This window comes from Peromyscus californicus, unplaced genomic scaffold, assembly GCF_007827085.1.
Source record: "Peromyscus californicus insignis strain IS unplaced genomic scaffold, ASM782708v3 Scaffold_18__1_contigs__length_77618521, whole genome shotgun sequence".
In the NCBI taxonomy this organism is placed as follows: Eukaryota; Metazoa; Chordata; class Mammalia; order Rodentia; family Cricetidae; genus Peromyscus; species Peromyscus californicus.
The window spans coordinates 30,109,119-30,134,102 of record NW_026294480.1 but is presented as its reverse complement, the minus strand read 5'-3'; the positions used below and the strand labels follow the sequence as shown (position 1 = coordinate 30,134,102).

General features: G+C 43.1%; 1 long non-coding RNA gene across 1 annotated transcript; it reads right to left on the bottom strand.

Annotated features, from left to right (window-relative positions):
* Positions 1-10,348: 10,348 nt before the first annotated feature.
* LOC128113224 (uncharacterized) lies at positions 10,349-22,618 on the bottom strand. Its single transcript, XR_008219382.1, has 3 exons — positions 22,386-22,618; positions 16,992-17,247; positions 10,349-15,570 (listed from the first exon to the last, which is right to left on the bottom strand). It is a non-coding gene; the product is annotated as an uncharacterized LOC128113224 (long non-coding RNA).
* Positions 22,619-24,984: the final 2,366 nt, after the last annotated feature.

Genomic DNA, 24,984 nt, shown 5'->3' with positions numbered 1-24,984 from the left:
CTGAACCTAAACTCTGCCTTCATTTATTAGGAATGCTCCATGGAACCTCAGAACACATGCTGAGTAAGCTTTTAGCCCTTTGTCACTGGGGCACCATTGTCCAAGTCATAGCTTCTTCTAGGAAGAACGACGGTCCCTTTTTTTTTTTTTCCATGTTCCAACCTCTTCAGCTGGTATTTATGACTTTTCACTGGGATCCTATGGTCAGAGCTCATTGTGTTTGGGGGTCAATCTGATGACTGGACTCCTTAAGTAGGTGTTTTTCATCAAGACCACTGGCCAGCTCCCAAGTAACCACACAGAGACTTAATATTAATTATAAATACTTGGCCAATAGCTTAGGCTTGTTACTAACTAGCTCTTAAATTAACCCATATTTCTTATCTACCCTCTGCCACATGGCAGTACCTTCTTTCAACATGGCAAGTTCATCTTGCTTTTCTCCACATCTCAATGACAACTCCTGAGACTCCTCTCCTCTTCTTTCCAGCGTCCTCTCAGTTTGACTCTCCCACCTCTACCTCCTGCCTAGCTAATGGCCATTTAGCTTTTTATTAAACCAATCAGAAAGTGCCTTGGAAAAGGCACATCTTCACAGTGAACAAAAAGATTATTCTATAACATCCTTACAGTTATTTCTTGGCACATATAGATAAAATGCACACTGATCTTGTGTTCTCTGATAAGTCCAGGGCTCCTTAAGGGGAGGGACCAGGTCTGTAGGGTCCTGAGCACACACCTCGTGCATTTCACATGCTTGAAAAATCACCCATATTTGTCAGGACTTTGGTTAAAGTGACCTAAACATAGCACAACAAGTTCAAACAATGGAAGAGAATGGATGAGACAACTCAGACAACGGAAGAATCCTGAGGGAGACTCAGCTTTAGAAAAAGTGATCACATGATGCCATGAGGCACAGCCTCTCTCACGCTTTCCTAGCTCACTGTTTTTTTGTTTTTTTTTTTTGTTTTTTTTTCTGTTAGCTTCATTCTCAAACTGTCTTTCCCCGCACAGGAACAAAGATGTGTGGTGAAAACCACAGGCTTAAGTCGGACTCTGTACTTTTCCCAGTAGATTGAGTGAATTTCCCACTTGATAATTCCAGCAAGAATCTTGGGGAGATGATGAATGACCAACTAGAACCAAGCACTAATTTCTTGACCAATTGCTATGATGTAAGTAAGGGATGGATTTTTCTATTCCGGTTGAGAGCATGTGCCTGCTTCTGGTGTATGAAGGTGGGCTTACTCCACCTAAATCACATGGACTAAGAACATATAATAGGTCATGTGGTGGCCTGGATGAGAAATGTCTCCCATAGGCTCATGAATTTACATACTTGGTCCCAAGTCGATGGTGCTGTTTGGGAAAGTTACAAGACCTTTGGAAGGTGGAGACTTGCTGGAGGAAGTATGTCACTAGGGGAGAGCTTTGAGCATTTGTGGCCTGGCCCTCACTTCCTGTTCTCTCTCTTCTTCTTCCTGTACATCCGGGTCTGCTTTCTGTTGCTGTGATAAAGACCATGACCAAAAGCAACTTGAGAAGGGAAGAGTTTATTTGGCTTGCTCTCCTATGTCACAGTCCATCACTGAGGGAGGTCAAGGTAGGAACTCAAGGAAAATACTTGAAGGCAGGAACTGAAGCAGAAGCCAACCTACACCAATCATTAATCAAGAAAACACCCTGATAAACTTCCTATAGGCCAGTCTGCTGGAGGCATTTTCTCAACTGAACTTCCTTCTTCCTAAGTGACCCTGACTAGTGCCATGTTGACAAAAGACTAACCAGCAGATTACATATGGTTGAAATGTGATCAACCAGCTTCCTGCTACTGCTACCATGTCTACCTGTTGCCATGTCTTCCTGCCATGATGGCTTCTACTCCTCTAGAAGTGTAAGCCAAAATTAGCCTTTCTCTTCTAAGTTGCTTTTTGTTACAGTATTTTATCATAGCAACAGAAAAGTAACTAACATGGACTAGGAGATCACACCATTAGTAAAGTGCTTACTGCACAAGTGTGCGTGTCTGAGTTTGAACCCTCAGCACCCGTGTAAGAAGTCAGGTATTGTAGTGTGTACCTGTAATCCTAGTGCTGGGGAGGGAGTGGCAGGAGTAGCCTTGGAGCTTAGTGCCCAGCTGGTCTTGGCAACTCAATGAAGTTCCAAGTTCAGTAAAAGACCCAGTCTCAAAAGTAACGTGGCATGATAGAGGAAGACACCTAACATTGTGCACATACACACACACACACACACACACACACACACACACACACACACACACACACAAAACAAAGGAACAAAGGAGATGAGTCTCTGCGAAGGAAATTTGACTGCTATGACCTGGAAAAGGGGTGAGAGATACCAAGCATGCAAGAACAACAGATGTCCACAACAGAGTCAGGTTTGGGTGATCACATATTCCGATAAAGCAATTTAACACTTCTTTATTCATATCAGTTTTGACAACCATCTGCTCAAAGAAATTAATGCTCTCATCTTGGCTGACTGATTTGGCCATAAGATTGAGTTTACATAACAATTCAATCAGATCAGCAGGGAGTAGGGCAGATGGGTAGGGCACATTTGAGATAAATATGAATATTGGCCCCTTAGTTATTTCCTTTTATAGGAGAAGGGTAGGAAGAGGGAAGAGGAGAAGGAGGAGAAGGAAGAGAAGGAATTCGTGAATGATGGATGGATGGAAGAGATAAATGAATGAAAAGGAATTTACTTACTTGGTTATGCCATTTGTCATACTAAAATCCTACCCTAATGGACCCAGTTATAAAGACAATTCAAAGTTGTTTCAATTAATGGAAAACTCTGTTTACCCATCTCATGTATATTTGTGAACATAGTCACGGTGTATGCCACAGTAATAACTTTGACAGGCAAGTCTATCACTGATTGCTAAAATTAGTGATCAGACGTAGCAAAATGGCTTATCTGGATAACCTCAAATCTCAAAGTATCTCCCAGAAGATATTCATTAATTACATGGAGGAAAACGTCACAGCAGGCATCATTTTATTCAAGGGATCATGGCTAAGGTTGCCAGTAATGAGGTCTGTTGAAGTCATGCTTCCTAATATAGTACTATACTGAGATGGAGACATCAATTCTGGATTGTTTTTTCCAAACACTGTACAACTTCACTTGATTTTGAAAACACATCAGAAAAACTCAAATTGGGAAGCAATCTGCAAAATAACTAGCCAGACCTGTAGAAATATTCCCAAGTTGGAAGGGGACATGGCAGCTAAATCAGTATAATGTCTTGGATTGGATCCTGTAACAAAGAAAGAACATATTTTAATCCTTGCACTGCCCTATCAATACACTGTAAACTGGGGTATCTGATAAACAACAGAACTTATCCCCCACAGTTACACAAACTTGGAAGTCCAAGATCAAGGCACTGATGTCTAGCTGAGATGAGCCTATTTGCTGCCTCACAGAACAGAATGGTGTCTCCTTGCTGTGTCCTCAAATGGTGGTAGCAGCAAGGCAGCTCTCTGGACCACCAAAGTCAGCTCTTGGGAACCCAGTTGTCTGACAGTCAGAATCCTCCCAGGAGCAGCAGAGAGGTCCAGCCAGCTAGAGGCTTCCTGACCATGCCTGAACTGCATAAATGCATTTGACCTGGTGCGTTGGTACTGTGAGATCTGGTAAGCTGAGCTCTTGACTTTCTTACAGAAATATGTCATCATACACCAGCTCTTCATCACTAATGACCCGAACACCCCCATTATCCAGGAAAAGAATTCCCAAGCCTCACATCAAAACAACAAAATTTATGCACAGAAGCAGGAGCTGGGGGGAAGGGAAGAGGTGACCCTTTGACCTCTCCTAGAACTAGCCACTCTTTCTCTAAGGGACAGATGAGTTCTACTTTCCATCTCCCCCCTTTCTAGTCATCCATTTGAGAAGTATTTGCATTTTCTGTCAGGATCTGGAAGACCAGCGCCTTCCCTGTGCCATATCAGAAGGAATCCTTCAAGGACTAAAGCCAGTGCATTGCTGCTTCTGGTCGCATGTGGTCACTAAGACATGACCTCTGCCTTCAAGATCACTCAGTCTCTTGGGAAAGGACAAGGGCTGATTATTCACAATACAGTATAAAACTGAGGCTGGACACAAAGGTACAGGAGTCCAAAGGAGACAAAAAAAAAAAAAACCCTATGGTCCTGGCTTCAGTAACTCTTTCTCATCTTTGGTAGCAGGACCTAGATGACTCTTTGAAAGCAGAAACTGTGCTTCCAGTGCCCAGCATAGACTCGATGCATACATATTTTTAGGCTAAATAAATGAATCATCATCTTCTTAGTCAATTCAATATCTCACTCTTGGAAAAAACATAGCAGAATACAACCAAGTTGTAAGCAGGTGAAAGCTGGGCTTTTTCATCTTCCTAAAATTTTCCTTCCTTATCATTTTTTCTTTTTAGTTGATATAAAACATACCACAATATAAAAATAACCATTGAAGTGTGAATTTTGGTATCATTTAGTTGTATAATCAACACTTCTCTCTAGTTTCAAGGAATTTTTATTACTTCTAAAAACCAGTCTTATCTATTAAGTAATTATGCCCCAGTGCCCCTTTCCTTCTTCTGTCCAGCCCTACTTAACCACGAATCTGTTTTCTTATCCTATTGACTTGCCTGTCCTGGATATTTCAATAGAAAAGGAGTGCTTCTTTCACAGGGCAAATTTTGGAGGTTCATCCATGCTGCAATATGCATCAGGACTTGGGGTGGGGGGCTGAGTGACTTTTTTTTTTTTTTTTTTTGCTTAACCACACATTCATTGATGGACAGCTGGGCTGTGTCTACTCTTCATTATAATGAATAATCCTGTTGGAAACATTTTCATGCAAGCTCCTATTTGGACATATGTTTTTCTTTCTCTTGAGTCTATTCCCTGGACTGGAATTACTGGGTGGTTGTATGGGAGCCCTTGACTTTTACAGGTCCCGGCAACTATTTCTCATAGCAATTTTACCACTTAACTCTCCAGTATTGACATCAACGTTATGATTACAGCAGGTGATATTTGTAGTCGGCCAAGCACTACGTTTCAAATCCACGCTATGAAACTGATGCCATCATTGTCTTCACTTCAAAGATAAAAAACTTCACATCACCATAATTTGCCCAAGATCATCTAGGCAGGAGGTGAAGTCTGTGGGCGGGCAGAAGAGTAAACATAAAGGCAGGAGATATGTAGGACATCTCTACTTAGGAGAGTGTTGTGGAATATTAGTTTAAGATATTTTACATGTGTTTATCCTGTGGCATATTTGTTTAATGATGCAAAGATGTGTTGCATTCTTTTATGTTGCATTTCTTTAACTCTGTGAAGCTGTGTTACTCTGCCTGCCTAAAACACCTGATTGGTCTACTAAAGATCTGGATGGTCACTAGCTAGGCAAGAGAGGGAATAGAAGGGCTGCCAGGCAGAGAGAATAAATAGAAGGAGAAAAAGGGAAGAGGAGGAGCACAAAAAGGAAAAGGAGAGGAGGATGCCAGGAGCCAGCCACCCAGTCAGCTATGGAGTAAGCAGTAAAGAAAGGCATATAGAATGAAGAAAGGTAAAATCCCTGAGGCAAAAGGTAGACTGCATAATTTAACTTAAGAAAAGCTGGCTAGAAATAAGCCAAGCTAAGGCTGGGCATTCATAAGCAAGAATAAGTCTCTATGTGATTAAAACAACAACAACAACAACCAACAACAGGTGAGAACCCTAAACTAAATCTTGAATGCTATGTGAGTATCTTCCAGTAGCTGTGGATGAAGCCCACAATTTCAGGAAAGCAACAGAAGATTGAGTCAACAAGCAGAGGGACACTAATGCTTGGGATAGCCTCGTGGCCTGTGACCAGCCTTGGATGAAGGGATGGATGGAAGGGATAGCCTCCTGAGGGCACAGCAGGTCACATTGCTTTTTTCTTTCATTCTCTGCTGGATAAGGCGCATTCAAAAGCCCACTGCACATGATGAGGAAGATGAGCATAAGGCAGTTAAGTTCCGAGCAGACAAAGTCACTACCATAGCAACGCTTCTAAAAATCAAAACCAGTTATGGTGGCCCAACCCTGTAATTCTAACACCCAGGAGGCTGAGGCAGGAAATGATTGCAAATTTAAAGTCAAACCTTGTTTCAGGGGAGAGAAAAAAAGGAAACAATGCTAGAGAGGAGACAGGTTTTAAAGATAATTGTCTCAACAGAGTTGTAACACACTTCTGAAGAAGAATTGCTTGTGAGGTGGTTAAGAAGTGGTTATGATTTCCCAAGGAAGTTATCAAAAAATGATCCGATTAGCAGGGTTTGGCTAGAGGAGGGCTCTTGATGTTGCTCTTCGATGCTCTTTGATGCTTTTTCTTGATGCTCTTGATGCTCTTGATGTTCTTAGATGCTCTTTGATACTCTTGCTGCTGTTGCTCCTCTTGCTGTTCTTGCTGCTCTTTGATGCTCTTGATACTATTGCTGCTCTTGATGCTCTTGATGCACTTTGGTACTCTTTGATGGTCTTGATGGTCTTGAGTTGCTGAGGAGATGCCCATCTGGTTGGACAGCAGTCAGTGAGGAGAGGAGTGGTTTGACAAGGTTGAGACAGAACCTAGAACAGATCAAGCTGCATTTACAGGTCACCAAGAATCTGGCCTGTAAAGGTACATAGGTGTCAATGGAAGGTTTCAATCTACCCCTGAAGGTCTCCATGGCAGGGTCTGGTTTGTCAGAGATGTAGAGTAGGTTTTGTGAGACTGGTCGAAGGACTAGGTCACTGGCAGGCATATAAAGTTCAGCCCAGAGTAGTGTGACTGTGGGAAGAGCTTAGTGGTACTTAAGAGATGCAATGTTCAATGTGGTAATGAATGGATGTGAGAGGAGAAAATAAATACACCCAGACTTCACTGTGATGTTTGGCTGTGTCCCCCAGAGTTACATGTTAGAAGCTTAATTCCCGTGCAATGGCGCTGGGAGTAGTTGGGTCACCTGAGTTCTGTCCTCACAAATGGATGAATTTGTTATTGAACAGTAGGCTAAAGATCACAGAGTGGGTTCCTGACCCTAGCCTCTCTCACATGCTCACTCTCTGCCATGGAAAGATACAGGAGAAATGCCTTTGCCAGTTGCCAACATTTTAATATAGGACTTCTAGGCTTCCAGAACTTTAGGGAATGGATTTCTTTTCTTAATAAATTACCAAGTTTGGGAAATTCTGTTATGGCAACTGAAAACACACTAATCCAGCCCAGGCTACTGGTACCAGAACCCCCAATTTCCAGACAAACAAACCTTTGGAAAGCTAAGTGACCAAGTAGTTAAAATGTGAGGTTCCCAACCCTCCTGACACTTAAGCTGTCATTATTTCAGGTACATATCAAGTGACTCATCCTAAGGCTGTCATTACCTCACAGAAAACCCATGGCCTGACTTCACATGTTTTCAACGCCAGCACACCATGGCAAAAGCCATATAATGAGAAGGCACCAGAGACAGCGAGTGACATCATGAGCCAAATAGAGTCGCTATTCAAACGTGCACTGTGAACTCCTTACATGATCACCTAATTATAGTTCCTGAGGAAGTGCCGTACAATAACATGCTGTACCGAAGCCAGTGAATACTTGTCAGGGGGCCAGGCGGTCCTTTTAATCCAAGTTGATATGTGGAAGATAACAGCTAACAAGCCCAATGAGGTGCTTGCGGTGGGTCTTTTTGCTGAATAGGTCATCAATCTTTCATCTCTGAAAAAAAGGGGCCCATCCAGCTCACTCACTGAACCAGGCCTTTGCAGAGACCAGACAAACAAGTATGATTAAAAGGACAGCTGACCTACAGATTTCTCCTCCCATGTCTCAAAGAAAGAGAACCAAGAGGTCATAGAGTTCGTGAAAAAAAAATATCTGATATGCAACAAGACACCCACATGTCCATGGCTCCTCTGGTTCACTAATTTGGGCAGGATGGATATCAATTTCTTTCCAAATGTTCTGATTTTAGTGACTGAAATGGTGGTTCCACTCTCCCCTGACCACCCTAAATCTGGCGCCAGGTATTGAAACTGAGTCTCTGCCAGCACAAGGCCAGGCTTTTTCATGGCCCTATGCTGCGTTACAGCCAGTGAGTCCTCAGTTTCTCCAGCAGTCCCAGGACGCTGTCTCTCTGAGCACCACAGCAAGGACTTGACTTGAGGTGAGGGCCTACCACGCAGTCAGTGCAACAGACTGCATGGGAAACCCGGCTGGAATCCAACAGGGGCTGGGGTAAGTAGCATATTTGAATGTTTCCAGAATGGGAGAGACTGGGATTGGAGGGTCACATGTGTTCGAGCCGTTTAACATGGACAACAGACAATTTCCCGAGTTCTTCAGTGAGTCAGTTCAATGAGCAGAATTGTACCGGGTGTGTTGGTTCCCTCTTATCTCCCTGTATGACGTGTTCTTTGTGATGCTTCAGGCCCTCCAAGGCCTTGCTACACTTTCGAGCCTTCAAAGCTGTGTGGTTTGTGTAACATGGCAATGGTATCAGTGCTGTTATAACGACGGGCTTTAGACCCCATAGGTATGGAAGGTACCTTGGCCATTGCCATCGTGTATTATAGTTCACGTGGTTGCTGGGACCCGACAAGTCTCAGCTAGGATTCTTTCTATTCACAAAGAAAGCCTCACGTGTGGGGGAAGATAATGAAGGAATACTGTCTCTGCTTCAAGGAGGCAGGAATCTTCCAGAAGGGTCTGCCTTCTCCTCCATTCCACCGATGAGGAAGGCCCGAGTTTAACCTTCCCTCCAATGGGTGAGACATGGGTTCATCCTGCTGAGTGGGAGGGGAGCACTGTGGAGCCATGGAAAGAGTCCTCACCGAGCCCCACTGTGACGGAGTCACATTTGGTTCCACTTTAGATAAACACGGGAGAGGCCGAGCTGGCTTCCCGCAGCCTGTGGAGTCTGGCCAGGCCCGGCCTCTTCTCCTCACCTCACCCCACTCTCCTCGGTGTATCACTTTCTTCCACCCTATCCTTAGCTCCTGCCACCTAGAAATTTTTCTTCAGATGGGAGGACTGGCAATCAGCCCCCCCTCACTTGTGTGATCAAATATCTCACCCTGAAGACATGCTCAGTCTCCCTGGCCTCCGCTCAGGCCTCCCAGTTTCTGGCCAGCCACCGGCCCAGCGCCCACTAGCCTCTCAGGAGAATGGAACAAGACTGTCCCTGTGCACAGAATTTCTTGGAGGAGAAACAGCAGGTGCCCCCAAGGTTGGCCCTTGGGTCACACACACTGAGAAACTGTCTGTGAAAAAAAAAAAAAAAAAAGGCAAAAGGGCTGGGATTTGAAAGGCCAAGTAGATTTCATGGAATTATTATGAATTGCTACCATTATTGTTTTAGCTGTATGGCTACTACCTGACTTTGATGACAAAGAATTTAAATATGTCTCTTGTGGCTTTCCATGGGGGGGGGGGGATCTCATTAATTTAATGGGTTGGAGCTGCAAAAAAAAAAAAAAATTTCCTGTCTCCCTTAGGCTATAAATTTTTACATAATCCTTTCTGGTTTGACCAACCATATTCAGAACCATGCTACTGAAAAATCAAGACCTTTAAAAATAAAAGCTTTTTATAAGCAAAGTATTGGGGTGAAAAAAAATCAACCTGAACCCCAAAGCTATCTGAGGTTGCTTATTGGCCTCTATACGTCATTGTTCCATGAGCCAAGAATGGTCCAATCCCCAGGTTCACATGCAGATCTATTCCCTAAAGGCAAAGGTGATATTCCATATATTTAACAACCATTATGAAGCAGGGCAAGGACTAATCAGGGAATGGTGGTTTGTGCCTGTCATCCCAGGACTCAGGAGGTTTGTCACAAGTTTGAAGCCAGACTGGGTTACATAGTGAGTACACACTGGGACCCTGGCTTAGAAAGTGAGGGTGGTCAGGGGGAGGTATGAGGAAATCATAAATTGAATGTTGGACTTAGCACAGCAGCGGGGACCTGGGGTCCCTGTACTTCCAGATGGACTCTTATTATATCCAGATTGTGGAGAAATAGGTGGAGAGGTGCCTTTGAAGAATGGCCTGGAGTGTGGAGGACACCCTGGGAGCTCTGGAAGCTATTTACCAATCAGAGCAGAAATATTCCACCAACTTCACAGTTTGCACACTGGTGCCAGTACATGCACCACTATTAGGAGCTCTGCCCAAAGGGACCAGGCAAGAACAGAAATGAGGGGACGGCCATGACTCAGCTCCTGCCCACCACTGATAAGAGCTCATAGTTCTCCCAGTAGAACCTAAAAAGTCTGTACTTCAATTTAGCAAATAACCCATGTTCAAAAAATGCCATATAAGCCAAATCAAACAAGCTTGCAGGAGACCATTTTATTAACTCCGAGGGACACTATGACACCAGTGACAAATGCAATCGAGACCACCTGGACCCACACCAAACTTGGAAGCACAAACCCATCAGTTCTTTACCAAAGTCCCCCTTTTCTCTCGATGCCATGGCCTGCATCCTACTTTGGATCACTTCATGCCTCGCCTATTTGTTGTTTGTTTTTGCTCTTTTGGGGGGGCCCACCACCCAGCTCCCAAATAAATCACACAGGGCAGCTTATTTTTAATTATAAATGTCTGGCCTTAGCTTGGCTTGTTTCTTGCCAGCTTTCCTTAACTTATCCTGTCTACCTTTTGCCTCTGGGCTTTTCCCATTCCCTTACTTCTGTAAATCTTACTCTTACTCCGTGGCTTGCTGTGTAGCTGAGTGGCTGGCCCCTGGGTCCTCCTCCTGCTCTGGCTACTTCTTTTTTGCCTCCCAGATTTCTCCGTCTATATCTTCTCTCTACCTACCAACCCTGCCTATCCTTTCTCCTGTCTTGCTATTGGCCATTCAGTTCTTTATTAGACCATCAGGTGTTTTAGACAGGCCCAGTAACACAGCTTCACAGAGATAAATAAATGCAACATAAACAAAAGTAATGAACCTTAAAAATAATATGCTATAACACCTATCTGATCAGAAGATTGTAAACTGGTGATCTTTTCTGAATGCATGGCCCCCTCCTACAGCAGTGACTTATCTCACTTGGAGGTGTTGTTTTATTATTATGTATTGTTGTATCTGCAGAGTCTAGCATAGCTTGCTATCCAGAGGACACACAATGACCATGAAGGGAGGACAGTAGTCTACTGCTTCTGTCATTTCCTACTATCATATCAAACAGCAGCACCTAATGGTGTCATGTGGTCCTGCAACCAACTTTGACTCTGAACAGAACTTCAGTAAATATGAGTGTACTTTATAAGTATTTCATGTCATGAGTCCCAAATGGAAAACTTCAGGCAATGCATCCGTGGTAGACATGGCCTTTGTGCTGAGTCCCTCTTTCAACTAGAAATATTGAATATTTTATTAAGCATAAGCAAATAGCTCCAATTAGTAAGTTTTTTAGAAAATAGATTTTCTTTCAGAGCAGGTCTAGAGTCATTTCTTATATAAAATTTGATTTCCAAAAATCTAAGTATTTTTTAAGGTGTCAGGAATTGTCTTAAACAGAAACAGTCAGGGAGATGCCCAGTCAGTAAAGCTTTGCAAGCACAAGGACCTGAATGTCAACTCTAGAAACCATAGTAAAAAGTCACTTATAATGTCAGCACTAGTGAGTCCCTGAGGCATGCTGGTCAGCCAGCTAGTCAAGTTCTAGGCCAGTAAGAGAACCTTTCACAGAGAAAGAGATGGGGAAGGGAGAGGGAGAAAGGAGAGGGAGAGGGAGAGGGAGAGGGAGGGAGAGAGAGAGAGAGAGAGAGAGAGAGAGAGAGAGAGAGAGAGAGAGAGAGAGAAGAGGAGTTGAGAGGAGAGAGAGGAAAAAGGAGTGAGAGAAAGGATGGTATCTGAAGTGTGACACTTGAAGTTGTCATCTGACCTCCACACATACATGAATACGCACGCGCGCGCGCACACACACACACACACACACACACACACACACACACACACTTAGAAAAATCTGGTCAGCCTGGGGATGTGGCTCAGTGGATCATTGCTCAGCGTATGTGGGTACTCTGTCCAATCCCAGCACAACAACAAAAGGACATGGGTTTTTTTTTTTATCACAATGATGTGATTGTATTCAACATTACTGAAGTTTATATACCTAAAAGTGGTTAAGATGGTCAATTTTAATACATTTTTATCATAACAAAAAAAGCTGAACAAATACATTTCTAAGAAAACAGAAATGGTACTCAGTGACCCTTCTTCAGAGGAGGAAGCTGGCACCAACAGAAGATAGACAAGGAACAAGACATTAAGAGGAGCCATATACCCTTGGTGCTGATAGTCAGTCCATGGCCCAGACTTGGGAAGCTACACTGAGGGAAAGTAGTTTACTGTGGGAGCCCAGCAAAGCTTCCTAGTGAGATCTGAGCTTGCTTTACACAGCAGGGCTACATTAGGGGATGGCTTGACCACGTGCCATGCATGATTACCAGGTGATTGGGATAGTCTGCACTTGGCTGTGCTGGGGGGAGGTCTTTTGCTCCATTCCTTGGCATTCCTTTAAAAGCCCTTTAGTAGAGACAGAAGGGACTGGTGTGTTTTGACCCAGGCCCTCCCGAGGCTATCTTTGTTTTCTGTCTTTCCTCTCGTCACCTAGGTATCTTTCTTTCTAAATATTTCCCACTTCTCCCTACTCAAGAGTACTGTGGCTGGTCCCCCACAGTTTACTCCTCTCTAGTTTTTACCAACTGACTCTTCTGGGACGCTCACTCATTCAGAAGGTCACTCATTCAGAAGGTAGATTTTGAGTGCCTATGACTGGGGCTCCAGGTCCTGGTCAGTGTACTTCCAACATTCTTGGAGGAGGAACAGTTACCTAAAAAGGCCCACTCTCTGAGGTTCACCAACTAATGGCAACATCCATAAGATGAGGCAATTATAAGGGAGGCCCGTGGTCTGTCTGTTGCTAGAGATGCCCACCATATTCTTGAACATACTGGGTATGAAAGCACTCAATGCCACTTCATCAGTCTCCTACTTACCATGCTCTGCTCTGATTGCAAGAGGTTCTACACCCTCTCTCCCTCTACCCCCCTCTCCCCCTCACCCCCTCACTTCCTCTCTCAAGTAGCATTGAAGAAACAGAAGGTAGAGGCAATGGACAAAAGCCTAGCGGGCAAAAAAATGTAAGTGAACCCCTACTCTCATGGTTTTCCCAAACTGTGAGACTTCTGCTTGTCTATGCTTCTAGAGATCCACCAAGAACCAGTCTTTCTGTGCACAGGATGGATCTGAGGTACAGCCCTGGCATTTTCAGGGGCTTGCAGAGAGTTAAACTGAAGAATGTTGATTGTTTTTTGTTTGTTTGTTTGTTTTGTTTTTTTGAGACAGGGTTTCTCTGTGTCGTTTTGCGCCTTTCCGGGAACTCACTTTGTAGACCAGGCTGGCCTCGAACTCACAGAGATCTGCCTGCCTCTGCCTCCCGAGTGCTGGGATTAAAGGCGTGTGCCACCACCGCCCGGCTCTAAACTGAAGAATGTTATACCCAGAAGGTCTAAAGTAAGAAACCTTATGCTGTAATGGAAAGGGGGCAGAAAGATTCTAAGAGCCAGTGGTTTAGGAAGGACTGGAACAAAATGGTGTTTTATGTGTATGGCAGGACCATCATTCTCATGAACGCGGAAGACTTGGGCTGTCTGCACAAGACCTACACAAGATCAAGCCAATCAACAACTTAGCATAAATAGGGAGGGGCATATAAGCCCCTCCCCCTAGCTGAGGAGCTATTGGCAGTTGATGGCTGCTGGGGGAGGGTGAGTCAGTTTTCTTTGAGTGTGTGGTCCCTTGTAGGTTGAACACGCTCTAGTGGATGGCCCAGTCCTCATACCCATGGGTATATGGACAGCACTAATTGGCCACAGGGGACTATTTTGTTTTGTGAAGTAAGGAGTGGGGACACGGATGGATATGGGGGAAGTTAGGAAGTTAGGAAGAGTGGAAGTTAAATATGATTGACATACATTATACGCCTGTATGACATTCTCCAAGAGTAAACTTAAAATATTAATGATGACTCACTGGTTCAGAGCACTGACTGCGTTTCCAGAGGACCCAGGTTTGGATGGCAGCACCCGGATGGAAGCTCACAACTCTCTGTAACTCCAGTCCCAGGAGATCTGACTCTTCTGGCTTTTGTGGCCACTGCATGTATACGGTGCACAGATACACATGCAGGCAAAACATCCACACACATATAATAAAATGAGGAGAAATCATTTAAACATCATTTTCACACAGTATGTTTTGATCATGTTTTTTTCCACCTCCCAAATCTTCCCAGAGCCTTCCCATCTCCCTACCTTCCTAAATTTATGTTCTTTCTCTATCTTTCAAAACAAAAACAAAGAATGAAAATCAAAACAAAAAACCAATAATACAAAAAAATTCCCAAACAAGACAAAAGGAAACAAAATGTGTGTGTGCGCACATGTGCATGCACATGCATGCACACACACACACACACACACACACACACACACACACACACACAATGGAATTTGTTTTGTGTCAGCCAACTACTCCTGGCCATGGGGCCTGCCCTAGGGTGTGGTTTCCTATAGGTCATCCACCAACCTCTGGCTCTTACCATATAGATGGCTGAGCCTTGAGGGAAAGGGTTTGGTGAAGACATCCCAGTTAGGACTGAGTGCTCCAAAGTCTCTCACTCAATGCACACTGTCCAGTTGTGGGTCTCTCTGTTAGTTTCCATCTACTGCAAGAAGAAGCTTCTCTGATGTGGGTTGAGTGAGGGACAGCTCTATAGGTATAGCAATATGTCATTGGGGTTAATATTATGATTTTTAGCAAAATAATAGTAGTAAATTCCAAACATATTAATGTATATATTAACAAAAAAAATCCCTTACATTAAAGATGAAAAAACTGAGACTGTAAATCAGTAAATTTGCCAAGGTAACAGTAAATTATTGTCTGAGGCTGGACCAGAACTAAGGTTTCTGACTTCTGGTATAATCAATCCCAAACAGGAGATAACCTTCTTTAAGAGACTATTCAGTTAGAGCTAGCCCAATTAAAGGAGGGAATGCAGTCACATAAAAGCCTGAAGCTTTTCATGATCATTTAAAACATATTTTTGGTAACCACCTGGAGTAATATACTAAACGTAACCCCCACACTCCACAATCAAGTATGAATAGGCGCCCATACTTCATGCATTTTATACAGACAGCAGGATGATAATAGAAATACTGCTTCACTAGCCATTGTGTTCCAGACTAGGACTAGTGAACACAAGAAATCAAAGGAATGGGAAATGTCGGTGTGAGAATCCAGAGGACCCCATCCCCATAGCCAACACCACAACGTCATCAATGACATCATCACGCAATAGAGTCCCAACAGCCAGTTTGCAGATAAGGTCTCCAGGCTCAAGTTCACTTTTCCAGACAGCAAGAATGGTGCTGGATGTCATGGCTGGCTCTAGAACACATCTCTGTTGGGTCTCCGCTTCTTCATGAGCTAAATGATTCACGGTGACATTCCTGAGACAGTAAAGTGAAAATCCAAAGATAAAGTGAATGCCAGACACCATTATCAAACAGTGTGTTATTTTAAGGAAGCACACATTTTACCCAGTATTGCCTGCTATCATACAGCGCCCTCATGAATTCGAAGAATGAACTGCTTTGTTCATAAAGCCAAGATCAAGAGATTGCAAGGGGCTAAGGCACTGCTTGGGTCTCCTCTCTCAACTCAGCCATATCACTGCCAAGTGCTTGAAAGAGCCTGAGTAAATATGTCTCATACTTCCTCAGGCTCAGGAGCAGAGAGAATGTGAGTGCTGTATGCTGTCTTGTCTGGGTTTCATGAGGAAGTGCCTGTGACCTCCAGTTTCAGTGTCTCCCAGGACTCTGGTTGAAGCTAAGTACCTGGGGATGGGGCTGAGGACTGGGCCTTTCCAACCATTATCCCAAATGACCAGTGCACCCAGAAGCTTCAGAAGACAGTTCTGCTTGTATTGGCTCGTCTCCCTGTGCCGAGACTCTGGGAGACTGAATGCACAGCTTGTCTCTACCCCTCTCTCCAGGCAACCTTGTTTTCAGCAGCTTGTAAGAGCCCACAAGCCATGAGAGTGGACTGTATAAAGAAGAGTATCACTGATGGCATTTTGGGTTTCAGAAGGGGGAATGGTCCAACTGCCATTTCCCAGAGAATGACCACTGCAACACAGGGCTGCGTGAGAAGCTAGCAATGCAGCTATGACCACAGCTATGTGCCACCCAGACGCTGCCCATGTGCATGACTTACACCCCAGTCATGACTTTGACCTTTGCAGGGTCTCTGGTCTGCATTCTTGAGACCAGATGGCATTCCCTATATTTGAGATATTTATGAACAGTATCCATAAAATGCCACCTTCTGGGGGTACAGAAGCTCTTGATTGCAGGGTCAGCTTATCCACACCTGCTCCCTTAAGTCTCCTGTAAGTCCCTGTGCCTTGGTTTCTTTAGAAGCCAAACAGAAACTCTGTGCTGTCCTGTCTCTGAGGGGAGTGGCCAGGATCAAGAGACAGGATTTGCAGAAAGCTGGGTGGCACAGAGGTGAAACCTCGCCTACGCTCAGATGCCCTGTATGAATTATGTTCTCTGGGGTTTGGGCGAAATTCAAAATGGGCATGTTATGCCACCTGCTGTGGCTCATATTCTGGGTCTTGCCAATACACTCAGGGAAGTGAACTGAAGAGGATCCAGCTGCCCCTTCTCATCCTACACAAACATTTCAGAGCTTGGCCTTATACTGTTTAGATCCTTTCATTCACTTAATTCAAGAGCTCACATGCCGGCTCAGCTGGAGCAATCAGCCCAAGATGGTCTGCTGCTGTGTCTAACGCTGAATAATCCCGGAGGAAGTACAAGGGTCACTTCAGGGGACAGGACAGGGAGGCGGCCACTTCAGTACTCACCACTGAGACCTGCTGGGTCTTCTTTTCCGCTGCTTCCAGGCAGTGCACCCCTTCCTCGCTTCTATGCTTTGCTCTTGGGGATCCTGGGGTGTTTATTTTATCTCAATGGGTTCAAAGCAGCTTCAAGTGATAGTGGTGGTGGGGAGGTGGTTTAAAAGCCAGCGAAGGCAAACACTTGGAGAATGACCTCTGCTTGGAATCCTGCAGAGTCTGGAGTCTTCAGAGAGGTCTCCGAATAATTTGCATTCACCAATGTCTATTTTTAAAAGAACAATGCGAATGTTAAGTAGATATCTCAGCTGCTGAGTAGATTCCAATATGACTAATTATGGCTGAGAAAGTTATCAGGATAAAACAAAGAGATGGATTTCAGTTTCTCTGGTCTGCATTTAAGAGACAAAGGACACTCAGACAACCTCATCTGTCTCTATAAGCCTTTCAAAGACCAACAGAAGGCAAACTCAACTGAGAGAAAATGAGGAATTTAGTTCAGAATTACAGGCAAGTTCATTTTAGTTAAGCTAAACTGATGTCACAGTTGAGTGATTTAGGTCTACCTCACTGGCCCTTTACATAATGAAACCACTGCTACTCACCATCTTGGCCTATGTTTAAGATGAAATATCTCACTTGATCTTGACAACAACCCCCATGAGCTCAGTATTCACATCTCAAGTTTTAGGGGAGTGGGCTACATTTGTCTGCTAAGGCTACTGTAGCAAACTGCCACACATGGGGTAGCTTAAACACAGAAATGTTTTTGTCTCAGTTCTAGAAGCTGGCTAGAAGTCCCAAATCAAGGTGTTGGCAGGTTTGGTGTCTTCTGAGGTAACTGTCCTCCTCAGTGTGCCCTCCCATGCCCTCTCCATGCACACATGCCCATCTCTGTGGTCCTTTCTTGGGTCCAAATTTACTTTTTGCAGGGGAGGGTAGTAATTGTGAAGATTGAAGGAGGGGCTTTATTCATATCATCTAAGTGTCCTGCCACTGAGCTCTGTGTTCAGCCCCTTTGTATACATAGTTTTATTTTGAGGCAGAGTCTCACTAAGTTGCCCAGGCTAGCTTTGAACTCACTCTGTAGATTAGATAGAGCCTCCTGCCTCCACCAGAGTACTATCTAGGGTTTCAGGACTACACACGAAAGACTACCTCAGATTTCCTCTCCCTTGAAGTCAGAAGGGATCAGGACTCACTGTCACAATCTCTTTTAACTTAATCCCTTCTTTTTTAAAATTACTTTTTATTAAAATTTTTCATTTATTGTACATACTGACGATAGTTTCTCCTCCCTCCTCTCCTCCTGTTCCCTCCCCCCACATCCTATCTACCTCCCCTGCATCCACTCCTCCTCCATCTCTGTTCAGAAAGGGGTAGGCCTCCCATGGGAGTCAACAAAGCATGGTATATCTAGTTGAGGCAGGACCAAGCTCCTCCCCTTGCATCAAGGGCTGGGCACTTTCTTTGTTTCTTTCTCTCTTTCTTTCTTTCTTCCTTCCTTCCTTCCTTCCTTCCTTCCTTCCTTTCTTTCTTCTTTTTTTCTTTCTTCCTTCCTTCCTTCCTTCCTTTTTTAATCAGCTTTATTTATATGCTTAAATACTTGAAAAACAACTAGTAAACATAATTAAGAAACTCTAAATTTTTATTTGCTGAGCCAAAACATTAATGAGTAGTGAAAACAAGTCATTAAGGAAGCTTGTTTACACTGTTAATCTAAGGGGATATCTCACATGTATCATCAGAATCTGTTGTTTTCTTGGCTCCACTGAGCATAGAGCCCAGCAGGAGAATTTTAGCTCCATCCCCACTGCTTCAACCTCATAGTTTATGGAAGTCGATCAGAAAGTTTGATTGGCAGCATCTGATTTCTACTGATATTCTTGACATTGACCTCTGCTGTCTCACATTTAATTATGATATAGTTAAATCCTATTTTCAATTCCTACACTGTAGTTGTTTGTTTTTTTAACTCTTTATTCTTTTGGGGGCCTGCCACCAGCTCCCAAATTATCACACATGGAGACTTCATTCTTACTTATAAATGCCTGACCTTAGGTTGGCTGATTTCCACCCAGCTTTTCTTAAATTATCCCATCTACCTTTTGCCTCTGGGCTTTTACTTTCCTCTATTTCTGTATATATTATCGTACTTTCACTCTTACTCCATGGCTGGCTGTGTGGCGGGGTGGCTGGCCCCTTCTTTTCTCACTCCTTGATCTCTCTTGCTTCCTGATCCCTCTTTTTCTCTATTCATTCTCTCTAATTTATTTATTAACATAATAATTATTATTAACATAATAAATAAATTCTCTGTAATTTATTTATAGCCCCTCCTATCCTTTCTCCTGCCTTGCTATTGGCCGTTCAACTCTTTATTTGACCAATCAGGTGATTTAGACAGGCAAAGTAACACAGCTTCACAGAGTTAAACAAATGCAACATAAAAGAATGCAACACATCTTTGCATCATGAAGACAAATGTTCCACCGCATAAACAAATGTAACACATCTGAAAATACTATTCCACACATTGCACCAAATCAGTTGGGGGTGTGTGTGTGAAGGTGGATTTTGTTCCGTTTTGTTTCTTTTTTTTTTTTTATTTAATTCACCCTGCACAGTATTGAGTTTCATTCTGGCATTTTTCTTTTTCTATAATATTTTTATTAGTACTTTGAGACTCTCATATGTGTATGAAATATATTTTGATCATATTCAGACTCCACTCTGCCTCCCACTCATCCAAGATCTACCCCCACCTCCTGACCCCCTCCTAACTTCATGTATTCTTTAATTCTGGCATTTTCAAGCACACTTTGTGTTTATTGATTCTGCCCTCTCACCTTCTCCCCAACCCCTCCACCCTCTCTACTCTTGTGCCCCTTCCACCCAACCAGCACTGTCTCCTTTTGTTTTCATGTCACTTGTGTCCTACTGTCCCTACTTCCCTCAACACCTTCACTCCCCCTCACAAACTTGTGGGTCTGCTTCCTAGTCTCACAATCTACACCCCTGCACAACCACACGTATACAATATAAGTACAAAGAGCTAGGACTTTTATGAAAGAGAATATGAGATTTTTCATCTTTCTGAGTCTGAGTTACCTGCTTTTCAGACTCATCTATTTTCCTGCAAATTTCATTTCAATATTCTTTGCAGCTGAAAAAAAAATTCCACTGTGTATCTACATCGCATTTTTTATCGTCTATTCTTCTGTGATGGACATCTTGACTGCTTCCATTTTTCTTGCTGTTGTGCATAATGCAGCAACAAGCATGGATGTGCAGGTGGCTATCAAGGGATTTTTGGTAGCTATGAAGCTGTATCACAGGAGTATAGCTGGGTCATATGGTGGTTCTGTTTTTACGTTTTTTGAGAAACCTACTGATTTCCATAGTGGTTGTACTAGGCTGCACTGTCAGCAGCAATGATTAGAGATTCCTTTCCCTACATCCTCAGCAGAGTGTGTTATTGTCTCTTATCTTAATGATAGCCCTACAGTTGGGGTTAGATGGAATATCTAAGTAGTTTTAATTTCCATTTCTCTGATGGCTAAAGACATTGGACACATTTTACACCATTTATTGGCTACTTGTGTTTCTGCTTTTGAGAACTGTCTGTTCATTTTTGTCAGTCCATTTGTTGATTGGCAGATATGGGGTTTTTTGCTATTTAATTTTTAACCTCATTCTAAATATTAATCCTTTGTCTGATGTATAGCTGGCATCAATTTCCTCCCATTCTGTAGGCTGTATATTTACTCTGCTGATAGTTCCACTTGCTGTAAAGAAAAATTTAATCTCTTTTGGTACCGTTTGTCAACTCTTGGGTCTATTTCCTACTGGAGTGCTACTCAGAAAGGCTTTGTCTATTTCTATAACTGCAAGCATATTCTCTATGCTTTCCTCTATCAGTTTGAGCATTTCAGATTTTAAATTAAGGTCTTTGATCCACTTTGAATTGATTTTCATGCAGGGTGAGAAAGATGGACTTCCTTTCACTCATCTACAGGTAGATACCAGTTTTTCCAGGAGTATTTGTTGATTAGATTCCCTTTCTTTTCCAGTGTTTGTTGTTGATACTTTTGAAAAAAAAAATAGGTGACCATCACTGTGTGGACTTATCTCTGTGTCCTTCCTTCTGTTCCACTGGTCCACATGTCTATTTTTGTGCCAGTACCAAGCTGCCTCCATCACTATGCTCTTTATATAGTTTGAAGTCAGGCATTATAATACCTCCACTGTGTTCTTGTTAAGGGTTGCTTTGTCTATCCTTAACCACTACCTTAAAAGGCCTCTGTATTAGTCAGTTTTCTATCTTTATACTAAAATACCTGTGAAATAGTCAATACAGGAAGAAGGTTTATATCGACTCACAGTAAGGAGGCTTAAACTATGATTGATTTGGCCTCATTATGTGGGGCCCATAGTGAGACAGCACAATGTGGCAAGGGTGCTATGGTAGAACAAAGCTGCTTACCTCAAAGTCAAGAGGCCAAAAAGAGTGAGGGGTGGGCTGGGGTCTGTCCCACAGTTTCTTTGGAAGGCATGCTCCCAATTACCTGGAGGTAGATACTTCCCAATGGTACTACCATGGGAACCAAACTTTCTATACATAGGGCTTTGAAGGACTCTCAAGATCAAAACACAAGCAAGGTTTTATCTCTAATAATAGAGATAGAATAATTACAATCTTAGGTACTGGGATTAGAGATTCACATAAATTTGCAGATGGTACAATTCAGCCCATAATATGGACACTGAGGCTCACAGAAGTGAAATAACTTGACTCAGCTCACAATACATGACAGAGCTGATATCCCAGCATAGGCCTCTATCATTCCAGTGTGTGATTATAGAACATGGATCCAAATATGGCAGAGCTAAAAGAGCACTGGGTAACGACTATTGGCTAATAGTATATATCCTGGCACCAGTGGCTGAACCCCCAGGGCCTCATATTTCTGGTCTTTAGAACACAGGGCTTGGAGTGGAGGTTCTAATATTCCCTCCAGGGCCACTCATCTTTCTGATTATAGATTATGCACATCACTCTAGAGGCCTTCTGCTGCCTTTACTGGGTTTCATGACACATGGTCGGTCATAACAATGACTTATGGGGTACCCAGTCCTTGGCCTTCTAAGCCTCCCAGTTATAACATTGTTCTTACAGGTAAATACAATCTGCTTGACATGTGTCTGCTTTGCCAGACACAGGCTATGATGCAAAGTCCAGGATGCACTGAGTCAAAGGCAAGCGTCTGTCTGTCAGATCTCAGAAATAAAAGATTCTATGTTTTGTTGTTGTATCCTGTCATTTTGTTTACACTTCTGGGGTGCTGTATAAAGGACAAAATGGAAATATGACTTCATATAAATTAAAATAGTAATGCTTACTGTTGTTTATAATGACCCAAATCTTGGAAGAGCCAAGGAATTGCAGTTTCAGCAAGGTAAGATTTTCACATCTGGCCCTGAAGTAGATGCACTAGGCGTCACTGTCAGACAAAGGAGTGCCATCATATGTAACTCTCTTGATTGACAGCCAGTCTGAGATCTGAGTAGAAGAAAGAATATGACAGATCAACAGGAGAAGGGCTCAGGGCATGACCCAGAGGCTAGCCTCTACTTCCTAGGAGGATCCTTGGCTGTGAGAGTGGGGTGCTGGAGATTCCAAAAGGACTACAGACTTCTGAAACAAACAGGTAGATCTGTAACTTTTTGTTGTGTCTTCTTATTTCAGATCATACACATAGGGCTTTATCTTGAATTAAAAAAAATACTGAATTAGAATCTCAGGATGGGAAAAAGCCTTTGTATTCCTCTTGGTAGAGTCTCTCTGAAAAGAGACATAGGACTTAAGATGTTTTTTTTTTTTTTCACTTTCAAAGTGATTTCAAGTTGTGATCCTTGTAGCACTCCTCAGAGTCACTGAAGAGTCACAGAGATCATATAACTTGTTCATCCTCGGAGGTGAACCCAGGTCTGTTTCTTCCAAAGCTTTACTCTGTGTTCCTCTGAATGATAAGATTCCCCCCACCAAAGAAAGCCAGATTTCTTATTTTGAAAGCAAAATCGGGGAAGAAAAAAGTCTCTGTGCTTTAGAGGCAAGACTGCTGCTGGCCATTTGTCATGGTTAACTGGCTATTTTTCATAAACAGGAGGCAGTAGAGTCAAAGGGACCAAACAGCTCCCCATGAAATGAGCACAATACTTGTTTATGATGGGGGGGCAAGGGCAGAAAGAGAGAGTCAATATCAAAAGAGCCTATGAGAAATACAGAAGACAACTTTCCCATTATTCTAAATTTGGAAAGGTTTCAGATGTTGTCACAGCCAGCATCACGAGGTCCCTTGTGTTGAGCATGGCCAACAGTGAGGCTGATAAGCACTAAGTCAGGGTCCCAGTTGGCTCCAGGAGAAGCTGAGTCAACCAGACCAGAGCCTCACCCAAGACAACTTTAGCCAAATCCTGAATAACTTTCACATTGAATGGTAACTTCTCAAACATGCACAATCAAAATTTCCCTGGTAACAGAGCATCCTCTTGGCTACCACAACAACTCTTGATTATGGGGCTGATATAGACTTGGACCGTTATCCAAGAATAGGATTTTCATACACATTCACTGAGATATTAACAATCTATAAACCCTAAAAGGCCAAAACCCTATTAGTATTTCATAGTTTGACAATATCTCTGCCTCTCCTTTTCCCTCTTCCCTTCTCCTTCTCTTTTAATTAAGCCATAAAACATTCTTCTGGGTGCTAGAGAGATGGATCAGGGGCTAAGAACATGTACTGCTCTTGCAAAGGACCTGAGTTTGTTTCCAGTACCCACATGAAACAGCTCACAACTCCCTCTAACACCAGCTCCAAGGAGTCCAATGATTTTGGTTTCCATGGACACTTGCATTCATCTTCATGCATGCCACCCCACAGGCATAGGTGCATACACATTATCAATCATCGTCATCATCGTTGTCGTCATCATCGTCGTGTGTGTGTGTGTGTGTGTGTGTGTGTGTGTGTGTGTTTTGCCTGGATGCATATCTGTGCACATGTTAATGTCTGGTACCTGTGAAACCAGAAGAGTGCATCAAATCCCTTAGAACTGGAGATACAGATGGCAGTGAGCCACCATGTTGGGGCTGGGAATTAAACCTGGGTCCGCTGGAAGAATAGCTAGTGCTTTTAACAGTTGAGCCATCTCTCTAGTCTCCAAAATTAAATTAAAAAAAATCATTCTGGATGTTGACTAGATGGCTAATACTGTGCCCATTCTACCAACAATCAAAAGGATCATAGTTTATGTCTTTAATATACTCACACAATCATGACATAGCAAATGAGCATAAGTCCCAAACTCATGACTTCATATTTCATGTGAATTCTAAGATACCAACCATGCTACTTAAGACACCCTGATTAATGTAATAAATAGAATTCCATCATATGTTTATCTTTCACTGTGGCTGATGAACAGCAGAGATCTGAGGAGAGGCACCGGATATCTGGTCAGGACCACTCTGTCAGGCAACTATGAGGAAAAAGTCCAGTAGTTGTCAGCCACTCACACTTCAAAGTGAATTATAAACAGTAAAACCATCATTGGTTATTCAGCCGCAAAGATTTGCTCATAGGCCCAAGGATACTTGGAATTAGGAAACTACACATTATCTGTGCATGTCCCAAGGACACAACAATTTGAAAAGCTATAGTAGCATGGGTAACCACTACCCAGTAAACTAGTGGGGTTTGTGTGAGGTGGGGAGTGGACAGGGAAGGAGACAGCAACTTTGCTGCCTTCAAAGAATAGAAAGGGAAAAAAAATACCATTGTCTCCTTGAGATATAATCTCCAGGCTAACCCAAGTCATGTCAGTTATCCTACTCTATAGAGCAAACAGTCCAGAAGTGAGATCAAGTAATCAGATTACATTGCCATAAGAAAAATTCTTAGTGCATCACCTCAGAAGACCGAGAAAGAAGCACCAA